Source organism: Desarmillaria tabescens (assembly GCF_030435595.1).
Source record: "Desarmillaria tabescens strain CCBAS 213 chromosome Unknown EV420scaffold_229, whole genome shotgun sequence".
Classification (NCBI taxonomy): Eukaryota; Fungi; Basidiomycota; class Agaricomycetes; order Agaricales; family Physalacriaceae; genus Desarmillaria; species Desarmillaria tabescens.
The window spans coordinates 23,948-38,728 of NW_026848528.1; the positions used below are offsets into that span (position 1 = coordinate 23,948).

Consider the following 14,781-nt stretch of genomic DNA (forward strand, 5'->3'; position numbering starts at 1 on the left):
CCAAGGGTCGACCTGCAACAGGAAGTCCGAACTGGATGCGAATCGTCATGTGTGGACGGGATGAGGAGGTGATGATGATGGGGAGGGAGTAATCAAACTGGAATGACGTCGGAAATTCATCGCTTGTTATGACACACCAAACGGGTGAATGTTACCATCTTTGCCGTTACCTTTGCTTAACTCAAGCCGCGTTTTCACAGGTACGTCGCCCATTTTCACTTTGTTTTCGCGAGATAACACGTCTTTGTGTAGTATTCCGGAACTCCAGGATTCGGTACTCGTCGAGGGTGACTGAATATAGCTGAACATGGTGAGTTAGTTGTGATTTCTCCTCGCCTTCTCTCTCACACTCTCTCAAGCTCGTCATCGAGGCGGAACGCGGTTACTTCTGTGGATTCAGGGTCGTTCGCCTTGCGATTGAAGCCAGTAATTCAGCTTCGGTATTTGAACTCGCATCACGACAGACGCTGACGCTTCTCTCGAGGCTTGGGAGGGTCGACTGTGGATCGACATGTGAGCCATCGTGTAGACAGGAGGGAATTGATTGGAAACCGTATTGGGAGTGTGTACCCTAGTAATAAGGTAAGTCTGTTGATTCCTCCAGATACAACTGATCTAAAGATAAAACATAGCTTGCGTTATCATCAAAGTCTTTAGCTGTCGACGCCCGGCCCCTACTACTTGGACTGATGAATATAGGCTGCTCTGCGTCGGAACTATTATCCAACCCCCTTTGCCAAAGCCAAGACTTGCCAAAAAAATCGCGTTCAGCGTCGCCTAATCACTGATGAGGGTCTACTACCACGAAGTGTTGATGACGACCTTCACTACGAAGACAGAGTCTACAAGTGAGAGAATCGTCCGATTCCACACTAGACACCTGATTCTTGATGGGATGGTCGTCTATTTGCCACTGCCAGCACTTGATATCGCTGTAGTCGAGATAATCGTCCACGAGTCCAGGAAAGAAGACGAAAGAACTGGATATAGAGCCACCGATGTGCGAGAGAAGAAGAAAAACAGGGATGGGGATAGGGATATTGAGGTCACTGATGAATGTACGAGCCGTAGGAATCAACTGGACCGTACCCGTTCCTTTCATTTCTTTACCGTTTACCACCATGTCGACATACTAGGTCTAAACGAGTTGCTCCTTCCATTCCCTCCCGTGTTCGAACTTCAACAGGGGGTGGGCCGGCACCTGTTGTAGTTGAGCGAGAGACAGAGGAGCCATCATTGAGGATAATTTCTATACTGATACTGATCGTTAACTACAGTTATTCTTCCTAGCAGAGGTTGACTGTATCGTTGACGTAACTTTCAGCTGTATACTGTACCATTTCAACCTGGTGTTTAGTGATGAGTGTTGTTAACAAGAACGGACAATGGCAATGATGATTCAATTCCTTTCAAATTTTCCAAATTTTTGTACAATGTGAACATCTGGTTGAAATGTATACACTCTTAAAAAATAGGTATTGATATGCTATAAGTCTTCAACATCCCATACCATACATGTACGATGTTCATGACTGATGACTCTCGTTCCATCTGGTGTAGCAAGTATAGAATAATTCATCTCCTCGGAAGATTTGGAAATACCATGGCAAAATAGAATGTTACCTGTCACCAAACTTTGAACAATTAAGCATTGGCGGACTTTATAAGCAATCTTTGACTCTCCAAGGAACGAGACCTTGTTGTCCAGGTCATCTATCACAGCAAGGACCTTCCCATCCAGAGCCATGTCGAGGATGCTCACCACACGATCAGCCTCCTTGCTACGAAGCACAATTTTTGTGCCATCATCAGAGACACCAACCAGGTGTTTATCACTGTGAAGGGAGTCAAAGACAGCAGCACCTGTCCATGCATCATATAGCTGTATAGTGTCATCGTGGTGCCTCAATAGAATTGTTGATCCATCTCGATTAATTTGTAATTCTCAATATGCTGGAATTGATGTCCACACAAAGCTGTCCTCTTGACAGATGGTAATCTTCATAAAAAATCCAGCGTTATGTGTGAGGATGATGCCATTGTCATATACTTCCCTTGAGACGCCCTTAGTGTTAGGCAGAGATAATAGGTACGTTTTGAATGTTTGAGTGCGGGAGTCAAAGAGACCAATGTAAAGCCATAAAGCGGTAGCGGTGGTCTCCTGTGAAGTATAGTTGGGGATTTGGGGTAGCATTATCCATTCTGATGTCGGCGGAGGTGTCAAAGTTTCTTTTTCAAACAAGAGTACTAACCGTCCATACGTGTAGACGGTATAAGACTCGGGATTATTGAAAAACGGAGTTTGAATGATATGGTGCATGTCTGGCGATGATTTCTGTCGTCCCGTATCGATCTCCCATTGCTGGATGAATACGGATGATGATGAGGTTCTTAAGGCCATGAGAGTGTCTGGAAGAGTGTAATAGTAGATATGCCGGCCACCTATCATGCAAGAGAGAAGGCGCTCTTTGTCAGGGAACACAGGTTCACCCGAAACATTGGACTGCTCCAAGTCCCAGGTCTTGCGAATGACATTACTCGACGGTGAAAGACACATCACGCGAGTGTAAACATATGATGGTCCTAACCTAGATCGCCCTCCGTCCTCTATTGCTCTGTACGCAAACAGATAAGCGTGGTAGAATAAAGTGCGAGGCTCAGTGCCGTCAAATTGCTAGGACCAAGATGATTTAGATTGGGAAATAAAGCTCACTTTCAAGCCACGCACGTTAGACCAGTTCAGCAACATCGCCATGTTTTGAAGGACAGAATCAGATCCAACACATAGATGTACATCCAACCAAGGAAGAAAGTGGCGGCGGAAAAAGGAAGCGAGGAGTTCTAAGCCAGACTCGTCGAGGGCATTAATATGCCACAACACTCCAAACAATGCATATCGGGAAATATACTCTGGTACAGCGATGATGTCCGAGCCATGTGTATTGATTTTGGACCATTCCAGAAGAAAAGGTGTCAATGAAGTCAGACACCGTTTGGCTAGTGCCACGCGGTGCAAAGTGACATCAACGAACCAGTCGTCCCCACATCGGCTCCGATCCTGTAAGAAATCATCGAGGGATTTGTGTATGAGTCGGATGGGCGAGTCCTCAGTTTCAGGACTGATTATACTTCCTAGCATAGACACGATGCGATGCGACGGAGGGCTGCCTTGGTCTAGGACAATGTTATCAAGGATTTCCTGTCATCCCTGGAGGCGTCTCGGCTGCCAGCACAGCGCCGAGAACATCACGCACACACTTTTTAATATCCGCATTGGTACCCGGGATTTCAGACGAGAGAGTATTCAAAGCAGTGCGATATAAGAATGTTAGAGCCTCGGTCGCATCACTAGGGATATCCGTGGCTAGGAGAGCCTGAAGCCTTGATATCCCTGGAAATGCAAGGATGAATTTCGCAACAGTTGCAGCCCAAATGAATAAACCGCTCGCCCGTGCCGTCAGTTTATTGATGGCATCCAGCATTTTACACTTCTCCTGAAATGCATCCTCGCGTATACTTGCAAATTGGATTTCCAGGTAGAACTGGATATCACGGTTTACATCCTCTGAGGATGTATCTAGATGGAGCATGGATATGCAGTCCCGTTCCCCGAACACCGTAGCTATGCGATGAATCGGTCGGCTGGAAACAATGAACCGCATGAAGGGAAGTTTCGGACCAAATCCCTCGGCGAGTACATCTAACATTTCACTAGATGCATCGCACTCATCCAATCCATCGATGATGACTACCAGGGGACCTTCATCAACAAGACTAGGGAGGGATTCAAGCGGATCACGAAGTAGAAGCCGAAACTGAGCAGACAGGTCTAACATGGTCGGCACCGATCGCGATGTCTGGATAACTTTGGAGATTGCCATCCCGATACGGTCATCGAACATTCCCAAGGCATATGCGATGCTGCTAATTAGCTTGCTGGCATCTGAATACTCGATACGGTCGTAGCGAATGAAGGCTACAAGCCGATTCCGTCCTCCGACGTCCGCAGTGAGCAAGTCGTGGAGGGTTCCCATCAAAGAGCTCTTCCCTGTCCCCGCCAATCCTTTGCACCACATTGTCCCGCCGTTACACTGGGCAATCCATGGCATCATCGCGTTGATTGTCTCAACACGCGTTCCGGGCATACAACGCGACTTTGGGCCCAGTTCTTGAGGTGGTTGAAGATCTCGTAATCGATCTCTCATAACTAAAGGCCTCAATCGTCAGTGCTTATAACTGATTGCAGTTGAAGAACGGCGCACTCTGAATGTTCACAAGCTCCTGGACACCGAGAGTAACGATGGCTGATTCCCTTGCGAATCCCATACTCAGCTGGCCTTTCAGGTCGATGAAGGCCTGACGAAAATTTTCAGCTTGGCCCGATAGGTCCATCGTGAAAAGATGCTCTGAAAGAGTCGTGAGTTATCCATCATAAGAGAACTGAGACTCAAAAACACACCTATCCCACTCTTCTTTGCATAGCCTTCAATGAAAATGGCGCACTCGATGGTCTGCTTGAACAAGAAACTATACGTTCCATATAGACCGTCGCGTTGCTGCAAGACACTGTCCTTGCTGGCCTCTTCGTAGACTGATATCATTTCGGTGTAAAGATTGAGTATTGTTTGTTTCGCGTCGCGTTGGTTCTTCACTACCTGCATATATGCCGTCAAAATATCGCGCGCTAGGAACACCATTGACAACGCACCTCGAATCCAACAGACAGAAATCCCCAAGCGATGGTAGCTGCGGGATGCACCTTGGGAAAAGGCTCGTCAAGCCATACAAATCGACTTGTCAAGTATTACCTACCCCCGCAAGAGCATCGACCATCTGCTTCGCAGCACCGAACACCTTCTGCAGAGCGTCAATGTTGTCTAGGTACTTGGAATTTTCTGAGGGTTTCTTGATGCTCGGGACGAGTTGGTCCATGATTGTCTTGGCGCTTTCTGAGCCGGTTATTTTGAGGACTGCGACCTCAGAAGATCCATTGAATAGATGTATCTCAGTACCTGTAGAGAAAAATCAGTATATGTAAGAGCAAAGCAATGAACACCGCACGCACTTGTATCACTCCCTTCAAGCAGCTCGCCAAGTGTCTTCTCGACGCTGCCGAGGACCTCGAAACGTAGTCTCCGACGACCATATAGCCTCCATGAAACCACAGTTTGTGAGTTGAGGTCACTGCCACCATGATTCGTCTACCAGGACGGGAGTGTATACGTATGCAACTTACAGCTTCATGTTTATGGTCCACTTTGGCATGACGTCGTCTCTGTTCATCTTGATTATTTTCGTCTTTCGCTTAATATTGCCTGCGATGATTTTCAAACGAAACCTTGATTCTTCTGTGGGTGCAATCGTAACGATTTCGACGTCTATACAACACTTGAAACGTTGGATTAAGCACATAAGGGTAGAATGACACTAACCACGGATGAAAAGGGTCCGGCGATTCCTGTAAGGACGTATGAATGCAGAAAATACAGAAGAATGAAATGAACTAACCCTCCCTCATCTGACATGGCTATTGCGCACGGACGGGTGGTCCCAGTGAGAAGTAAACGAGCTCGAAGCGTGGAGCAAAGGGTTAAAGGTGAAGATACGGTATCTTAGATGCATTCCCCGGGCGCCCCGATGATGGCCGTTGTTACGTCCGGGTTTGTTTCAAGTTGTTTGGCTGGCATGATTGGACGCGTCGATGCCTGACCGCATCTAGTTGGCACACATCCGACACACCCGAGTCACGATAGCGTTCTCGTTCTCGCTCGCAGCAACAGCAGGGCTCTATGAGAGAGTCACTTGAATGGTTGCGACCTCACAGTGCGACGTCGACTCCGCTCAGCGCAACACGTCTCCTCATCTTGTCACTATGAAAGCCATTAGCCGGTATTCAGTTATGCGGGATCCTGGAAAGACGAACCAGGTGCGTCTACAGTAGTTTTCGTTGGCCTGTGTCGGTATTCATTTATCCCCAGCTTTGTATAGCCGTCGTTCTCAGCCGGGTTCGTTCCATATACTGAGGAACTCAAATCCATGTCTGAGCTGCGGAGGGAGCACGCTTTGACCTGATAAATTTCTTCCAGTGAGTCGCCTTTCTGATGCTTGTGTGGCTAAAACCTACATTTTCACTTAGTGCTACACCCGCTACCAACAGTACGGAACTTGAAGCTGCCGATGCTCTGGGGGGGATTGTTCCTGATGTGCAAGCGATGATAGGATGGGTCGCACGCTCGAGGGCAATGTTGAAGGGAAGATAAGGAGATCCTGTCAGCGGAACAACGGTTGGAACAAGGAGGGCCGAAGATGACCAAAGAACAAGCTCAGATGCCGGGTTCCAGCGTTGCCGCCGCCCTTGGGCCAACAAGAAGCACGTTAACTTGCCCGATTCGCAGGAGAGAAGGTTTCACGATGTTACCTTTGACCTACGATCTGCTCTCTACTTCATCAGTCTCGCTGGCTCGAGGAGGTCTCACTCAGGTACGTCAATTGCGGAGACTTTCACAGGCTATTGATTAATTTATCCGACTAGCTCATCAGATGGCATCTACGTCTGACGCACCTCCGTGACCTCCTTCAATACCAAAAATACCAAACGAATTGCACAAAAAGTCGACATCAATGCCGTCTATCCAAACCGACCAGTCCGCCGCCGCCAAGGCCCGACAACGACCACTCTTTGCTTGTAAAAGCTCCTCGATAACCCTCACAATCTCAACACAAGTTACGAACGAACGAGCCACACCTGACTCCCCTCCTCTAGAGACTTTGACAGGGAGATAGTGGATTCGTCGCTGCCAATGCCCAATATCTTGGCACCACCAAACACGACGTGACAGACGGACTTCCCAATAACTCCCATGCTCGCCTCCTTTGTCATCACTACAAGCATGGGTGTCGCTTTCCGTCCCCGACAGCGTTTCGCTTCGAGTTGCCCTTTTCGGTATCCATCTTGTGCATGGATACGGATCTGTTTTTCAGAGCTCGCGGGACAAAGCAATTCTGGAAACGTCAGGGATGTGCGGCAGGAGAGTCAGCAAAAGTGTATGTACATTCAACTTGCAGACCGAAAATCGAGGCTAAATGTTCTTATAGTGGTTCTCCTTGTGGCGATGAACTTGCAACGACAATCTCCAGTGTAGCCACACAATTAGCTTATCCAGTTTTACATGATATGGAATTCGACAATGAATTTATCCGACGAACATCACTAAGATTGAGGGAGCACCTGAATGTGGAAGCTCGACAGCCACCCCACACGAACCTGATTTTCCGTGTATCTGCTCTTCTTAAATCCTCTCGCTAGATAACCCTTGATCATTTCCCTGGCCTCGCCTTGCACTGGGAACGGAATTTCTATCGTCGCTGTCGTCTCCCGGGCCAAGTCGAACCAATAGTCATAGAATTCCTCGAAATCTTGGAGGGACTGTCTTCGTGCAAGCTGTATCTTGACGGTATTGTTTCTTCGAGAGCTTCGTTGAAGCGAATAGCGGAGCCACTGGAGCTGTTGGGAGCATGAAGCCCTGGAATGTATGCTCATGCGGAGGAAACCGAGCTTTTCGGGCTTGGTTAAATATTTGTCCAGATACTCTATACTTGGTGAAATCGCTGGCCATGATGAAGAAATATCGGCTCACCATCCAAGTGAAACCCAATGTCCAACGACTGAAGACCTTCACTCCCTTTAAGGAGCTCGGAGAGTTCGAACAACCCCCTGCAGCTGTTGTACTCATCGCTGGACGCAGAGGATTCCACTTTGAGTTGAAGTTGTCGGAGGCCCTGGAGGTTGAGCGTGTCACAGATATGCGTGAGGGTAGACCGAAAATTGATGGGGTGGACAGTGCTGATAGAGATTTTTCTTGGTTGGGCTCGTTGCGAGAGCGGGAGTGTGTCGTCGTCCGAGTACGAGACGGTGTAGCGCGGTGGAAAGATGACATTACGGAATGCCAGGGAAGTGAGGTCCGGCAAGCATTGAAGAAGTCGAATCAGGCTGTGGCGAGAGATAGTACAGGAGTCCCTGTAATCCACACAGAGGTGCTTGATTCCATCGAGGGGGTGTCGGACGCTGCTTGAATTAGGATTGGCGTCAAAGACCACTCGGCTGATGGAGAGCCTCTCGAAGGACTTGAAGTGGGAGAGCAGGTGCATCATCTGGTCCATGTCGGAGAATTGCGCGTGCTTCAGCATGACGGGGAGTTGAAAACAGTCGACATCGGGGAGTTCTCCGCTGTTGAGCTGCCACAATATGCGCCGTAAATTGCTGTCGCTAGAGATGAGAAGCTCCGGGAAGTTGGATTGGAAGGGGCGAAGTTCGAGTTCCCTGTCGAAAACAATACTGTACGCGGTTCGCTGTGTTGTAGACATGGGTGGAAATGTGGGAAGTGGGGATTTTCCGCGACACTTTGAGTCAACAGTTAAAAAAGGAACAAAAGTAATGGTGGCATATTGACCATCGCGTGTGCGTCGCAGGTTGATAATTAATTGACAAGAACCTGAGATGGTGATCGACGGAAACAATGAAATACAAGATCAATGAAGAAGGCCACATCATGGAAGTGCTCCATGACTCTTTGGCAAGGTCATACAATTGAAAGAGAATGAGATATCGTGTTGAATACGCCGAACCGTATCATGGTAAACATCAATTGGCCGCTGCTATGACCAGTTGAACATTCAACGGCATGCGTGCCAGGGGTTTCACCATGAGTATTAGGACTTTATGCTTAGGTTCTCGCAAACCATACACTCGGTTCGAAGCCTGAAGAGGTGAAGAAGAGTGACATCCTACACTCACAATGCAACCTTGGGCATCCGTGTAAGATTTTGGTATTTACATCACCCAGAGAAGACAACATGCACATTGGGAAATCTGGTGCCTGATCTCCGGCCAGGACTCACTAGCGGTGAGTAGTGAGTCTCAGTCCTTGTGAAAAATAGATATGCTGGCCCATCCACGTACAAAAACTTGAGGCCTGAGCGAGTTGAACGCACGACCTTGTGGACATCCGAAAACTGGAATCACACGCTCTACCACTGAGCTAAGGCCCCTACAATGTGAAGGATTGATTTAAGTAACTATATTCAGATAGCCCAGAAATGGGTTCTCATACGCAATCATACGCTCCCCTCAATCCCCCCTCTCACAAAAGAGAATACCCACTCACAGATGTGTTCTCACTCGAAGGAGCGGTGAATTCAACTTTGCGGAAGGTGTCAAATTGCATCCTGAGGCATGAAGAGCAAAGGGTCGCTGAAGATAGTACATTGTCAGTCAGACGTCGGCGTCTCTGGTCCTTTGTGCCTGGAGGCTACGCCGCCTTTGTGCCCTGTCCACATAGACGTCTTTAAGAACACGCACATCGGTCGTCTCTCTAAATATTCTCGTGTCTGCTCATTCCAGCCATAACCATGGTCTTCCACTCGTGTTAAGTTACGAACGAGGTACGTAGTACTTTTCACTGGCTCTCTAGCTTTCTACATTCATCGCTAACCAGACAGCTAGGACCATACATGCCCAATATATAGAACAACTGAAAGCCATCTTGGATCAGCTAGAGGAGGAACGTATTTTGTCGCGATTCTTTTCGCTCGACGCTGAGTTGCTTCTCGGTGCATATATACTACTCAAATTGACTCCATTGCAGGCCTACATTTGCACGATATCGTCGTTATTACCATACGCACTATCAATGCTATTCATTCTCTCTTTCAAGAACGAAGGAGGACGAAACCGAACACTCCTTTGATACCAAGTCCTTTGCGATGAAGCCAACGTCATAATACGGTCATATGTGTTTCTTTTCCTGCAAGTCCAAGTCTTGCTCTCGCACAGCACTAAACTCAGCTATGCGCAACACCCTTGAACAATGGTCCTCACCGAGTCCGAGTCCGAGTCCTTCTCTCGCGTTCTAGCATTGACAACGCCTATATAAGTTGAAGACCAGAAGCTACCGGCATCGCACTCGGCAGACGGTTTTCACTATTCCTTTGTGTTTCTGTGTTGTCTGTTCAAGTATACGACATGCTGGATATCTGGAAGCAGCAACATAAGCCTTTCCCGGCGATGCTAAAGCGGCATTGCTGGGTAGTTGGCATCGGTGCTTGTATTTAAATGGCGGATGCTGCGGACACCTTGGTTACCCTTCGTCCAGTTTCTCATTTCTCCTGCTGTTTCCATGCCGCTCCTACTACTGTTTCATGCTCTGTTCTTGGTGGACGCATTCCAGACAATTTATATGAAGCACTTTGCCAATTGGATATTCCTGCTCCCATGGACATGCAAATACCGAGGAGATATCGTGCGACACTGCTCTTTGCCGGTGGTGTTGCCATTTTTTGTGTATTCTTTGATGTCGATCTATCGTACGGGTCCCGTATCTTCCCTCCTTGCGCTTTTCTGACCTGTGACCAGGGCAAATATTAAATTACTTACATTTTCATTGTAGCCGTCAAGGTCCCAGTCAGACCACATGCCTCGGAAGGCTGCTATCGCTGAAGAATATTCATCTTTTCGAACGAATGGTGCATATGGAAAGCACGTTCTGACTTCGTAAGGGACAATCCTGGCATTCCGTTCCAATACACGCATCCGAGTCAGCGAACTTGAACAGGTACCGGTTCTTTGTGTGTTTGGAGTAGCATCGACTTGTATTGACTGCAAATTTGTAGACATAAAACCTTACAGAAGCATCTGCCACTCGAGTGGATGTTGGAAGCATTTCCGGACCTTCATTAAATGCAGATTTACCGATAGCGAATTCGCCGCATCTGGACCTCTGGTACAATCCTAGGCCATCCTAGGCTGGACCTGAACGGGCATGGTGATCTACGGGAATATCGGTAGGTGTGCCCTGTAAAAATGGAGAGTCGAACTTCTTGGAATGTTTCTTTCCCAGATTGTGAAGCCGGGACATGCACTACATATTGGGGGCGCATCGATTCGTTTTCCCTGCTTTCCGCTTGAATGGTTGAGCTTTTGTTCCCATAACTTAGTTCTGCTCCGTTCCTCTCGCATCCCTTTCCCTTATCCCTCTGTTTATCTATGATGCCCAAAACCCAAACAATCCTCCTAACTGACTGTATGAAGGAGATCACCTTTCAGCTTGCTGAAGCCAGCGATAAAGGCCTCAAACGTGAAGAATGCACTCGGTATGGGAATCACACCTATGTGGGTGACCCTGTAACTTCTCAATAACTTCTTTTTTTTTTGCGCTAATAACGGTTTCAATCAGGATGCTATCATGGCTACTGGGTATTGTGACAACAATTCTTACAGTGAGGCCATGAACTGGTCCAACGTGTTGTGCAATGCATCTCGACGACTTGACCCTGAAAGCTGGCGTAGGGCTGTAGATAACTTACAGCAAGATTATAACGAAATGACTGTACGGTATAATTCCTTCCTGTTTGTCGCTGACTGACGTATTGCTTAGCGCCTGTTCAATGTATCCTCGGAGCATAAAGGTGCTTATGAGGAGACTGAGATGTACTCAGAAGGATCGGCCGACGGAGAACTAAACAATGACGAGAAGACAATCGGGTCGGCTCTCACCGAGGTATGTCTGATCTCACGTGCCAATATCCCTCGTCCTCACCGCTGTAATACTTTTGATAAGGGACAGGCGGTACAGAATGCTACCGTGACGGATGAAGAAGAGGATATTGAAGGGGAGGGGAAGGAAGAACCCTCGCAGGAGATTGATACCTTGGGCCTCGGTGGCAGGACTTACCATGGCAAGCTCGTTCCTGCAAAAGTTCCACGCAAGATGATCCGCGGTTGTATCCCTGTTGAGCAGGACTACGGGTCCATCCTCAAGATCCATGGCGCCTACTTCCGTGAAAATTTTCTGGTCGAGGCTTGCGGTCATCCGGTCTGTAGTTTGTGTTGCTTTGATGGCCTCGTTTTGATAGAGATCCCTAGTATAAATATGCCTGCTCTACGTGTAAGGCCGCCGACGTCTTGTGCTATTCCTATTGTGGTTACTCCGTGGACTGTGCTCGCTGTGTATGGTTGAATCGTGCCTGTTTGAAGGAAACTCCAGGGGGGATCTGGCGCTGGGAGTTGTTATGATGACCTTATAATTAGGTAGTATTACATGGCACGATCGAATACATGTCTGGAAGATAGGTATCCTCCCTGATAGAATCTAAACGTTGTGTCTTCCGATTTGCGAAACAAATATTACGAACCTACGGACGCGCTGACCATGTCATTGTCGACTTTATATCTATTGAGGCAAATATGCAGCTTATCCTCCCCTTTGAGTACAACGCATAGGTATAATATAGGGTGGCAACTTCCCCTGCTCGGTAAGTATGTGTTGTGCACCAGATTCGATGCCAGCCAGGTAGCGTGCCACGAGGCAGTTGGGCTCCACATCAGACACCTTCAAACTCGGCGATTTCAAATGCTACTGTTATTAACGTCATCCCCTGTTCCACCTGTTGGATACGCCCATTGTTTTAAATTGGAGTCCGGGCTCGGTAGAAAAGCCGTGAATGTATACGTACCGGACCAATTGTTGCTTCATGCTGCCGATCATGATCAGCACTGCGTCTCTTAGACCCTATGATACTACGGTTCGAAGGTAGCAAAGAGTGTCATTTCGACCCATCACTGAATCCAGAGTGTCGAACCTATTACGGGTATTACCCTATCCTATAGTTTGGACTTTTCCCCATCAAAACCCCTTGCTTGCCTCGTTCTCCGCTCCCACTCCCTTTTCACTATCTGTCGCAGGTGCGGCTTGACTAGCTTGCCAGAGGGCGTATGGTCTTTTTTCATGTTCTTCAATCTCACACATATCTTGATATAGCATCAAAAAGAACATACCAAACTCCCCATCGTGCAAAACGATCATCACCGGAACAGCAAACTTGGGTAACCTACCCGCGTATTAGTGTCATATACTCGAGCCGAACATGAAATAAATGACACGCGTACAGCTTTTCTGCGATCGCCAAAAGTTTCTTCTCGTTGACTCTTCCATGATATCCAGGCTTGATGGTAACCAGCGCGGTCACCAATTCTCCCAGCCGTTCGTCGGGTACGCCTACCGCTGCTGCTTCCAGTACGCCCGGCTCAGTGTATAATGCATTCTCGACGGAAGTGGAGTCCTTCGTATCCATCGTTAATAATCGAAGGCATTCACGATCACTAGCACTCACGACGTTCTCTCCGCCACGGATAATGATGTCCTTGATCCTGTCTTTTATGTAGACGTAACCTTCTTCGTCAATGCAACCTAGGTCACCAGTCTTGAACCACCCATCCTTTGTAAGAACCTTGCCGGAGATCAGTCCCCGAACGCGCACAAGCAAGATATGTCCTACCTTGTCGGTAGCAGCTGCGACAACGCAATAAGCCAGTGTGCTCCATGAAATTGAACAACCGACATGGAACAAACCTTGATCTCCAAAGTACTCTTTCATCACGTTCGGACCACGGAGCCATATTTCTCCCAGCTCTCTCGGGGCTGCCTTGACATCATTTTTCATGATCAGAATGTCATTTGGAGGGAGAATGAACCCGCTGGAAGTTTTGTGAGCTCGCAAGAAGGACATTAGAGAGGGAGAGCAGCGCGTCACCAGCTATCCAGCTTTGCGGTATAATTGGGTCCAACTACGACAAAATTCAGGCTTTGGATAAGAGCAGGTAGGGAAAATGGTTCTCACCGACTCCTACCGAGGCAGCGTTGGTCTCAGTGAGACCATACGCCTGTCCACTGAGCAGAACAAACATTAGTCGAGCCCTATATATAGAAGCAACTTGTCGGAACACATACAATACCGCATGGGGAAATGCTTTTTCGATCTCTTGACCAGAGACGGTGCTACTGGTGCACCTCCGAATGTGATACTTTCTATAGGGAACCCGGATAAGGGGCTGTCGGTAAGATCGCTTATGGTTGAGGGTACACTGCGGGCATGTTAGCGGAAGCCAAAATCAGCAGACAGACGCGAACCCGCCCAAAGAGGTTACACCCTCTGCTCTGCACAATCTAAGCAAACTGCATTAACAACAGTTCGGGGATGAATACAAACAATTACTTGATAGCTGAGACAAAGAAGAGTCAAAAGGACAATAATACTGTCATGGGACCATTCGTTACCTTCTTCTACGTTCCATTTACGCATCAAAACTAGCTTAGATCCCTGAGAAGTGCCGGTAAACTGAACACAGATCAGCTTTGGCTGTAGTACATTTAGGAGGAAAGACCGCCTTACGCTCATCCTCATTCCGGTGACATGGAACAGAGGGTGTTGGAAGCAAGATACTCTTCTGCGGAACCCGAAGCAGGCTGCCGGAGGCGGGTAAGGCGTGCCTCGTCGAATGAGGTCTCTTGCAACCATAGCAGCTCTCTATCGAGTATCTGTGAAAATGGGACCATACTTCACGGATGTAAATCATACACTGAAAAGGGTGCTCAGAAGTGCGCGCTGCGTGCTTAGTGCACCCTCTGTAGCAAACGATGTAATTAACGAGCTCGTATACAGGAAATTCGACAAGACGTACTCGGAAGGCCAGTGGTTCCCGACGTAAAGATGATCATCGCATCATCGTCAGGCGACATTTGGGGATCGTCTTGCAGTATTCCGTTAGGGTCTTTGTCGTACTGGGAAAACGTTGTACTCCAGGTGTCCATGCCCTCCCAAACCCCTTTGCCCTCATGGTCTTGAATAACGAAGTATCCTGACGTGCCTGAGCTGTGCTTAAGATCGGCGGCAATCGGTTCGATCCTATCAGCTCGCTCGGGGTCTAGGATTATCAACGAGCACTTG

At 48.0% G+C, this 14,781-nt stretch overlaps 1 non-coding gene across 1 annotated transcript; it reads right to left on the reverse strand.

The window, feature by feature from the left end:
• Positions 1 to 8,966: 8,966 nt before the first annotated feature.
• EV420DRAFT_t349 lies at positions 8,967 to 9,048 on the reverse strand. The gene has a single exon. It is a non-coding gene; the product is annotated as a tRNA-Trp (tRNA).
• Positions 9,049 to 14,781: the final 5,733 nt, after the last annotated feature.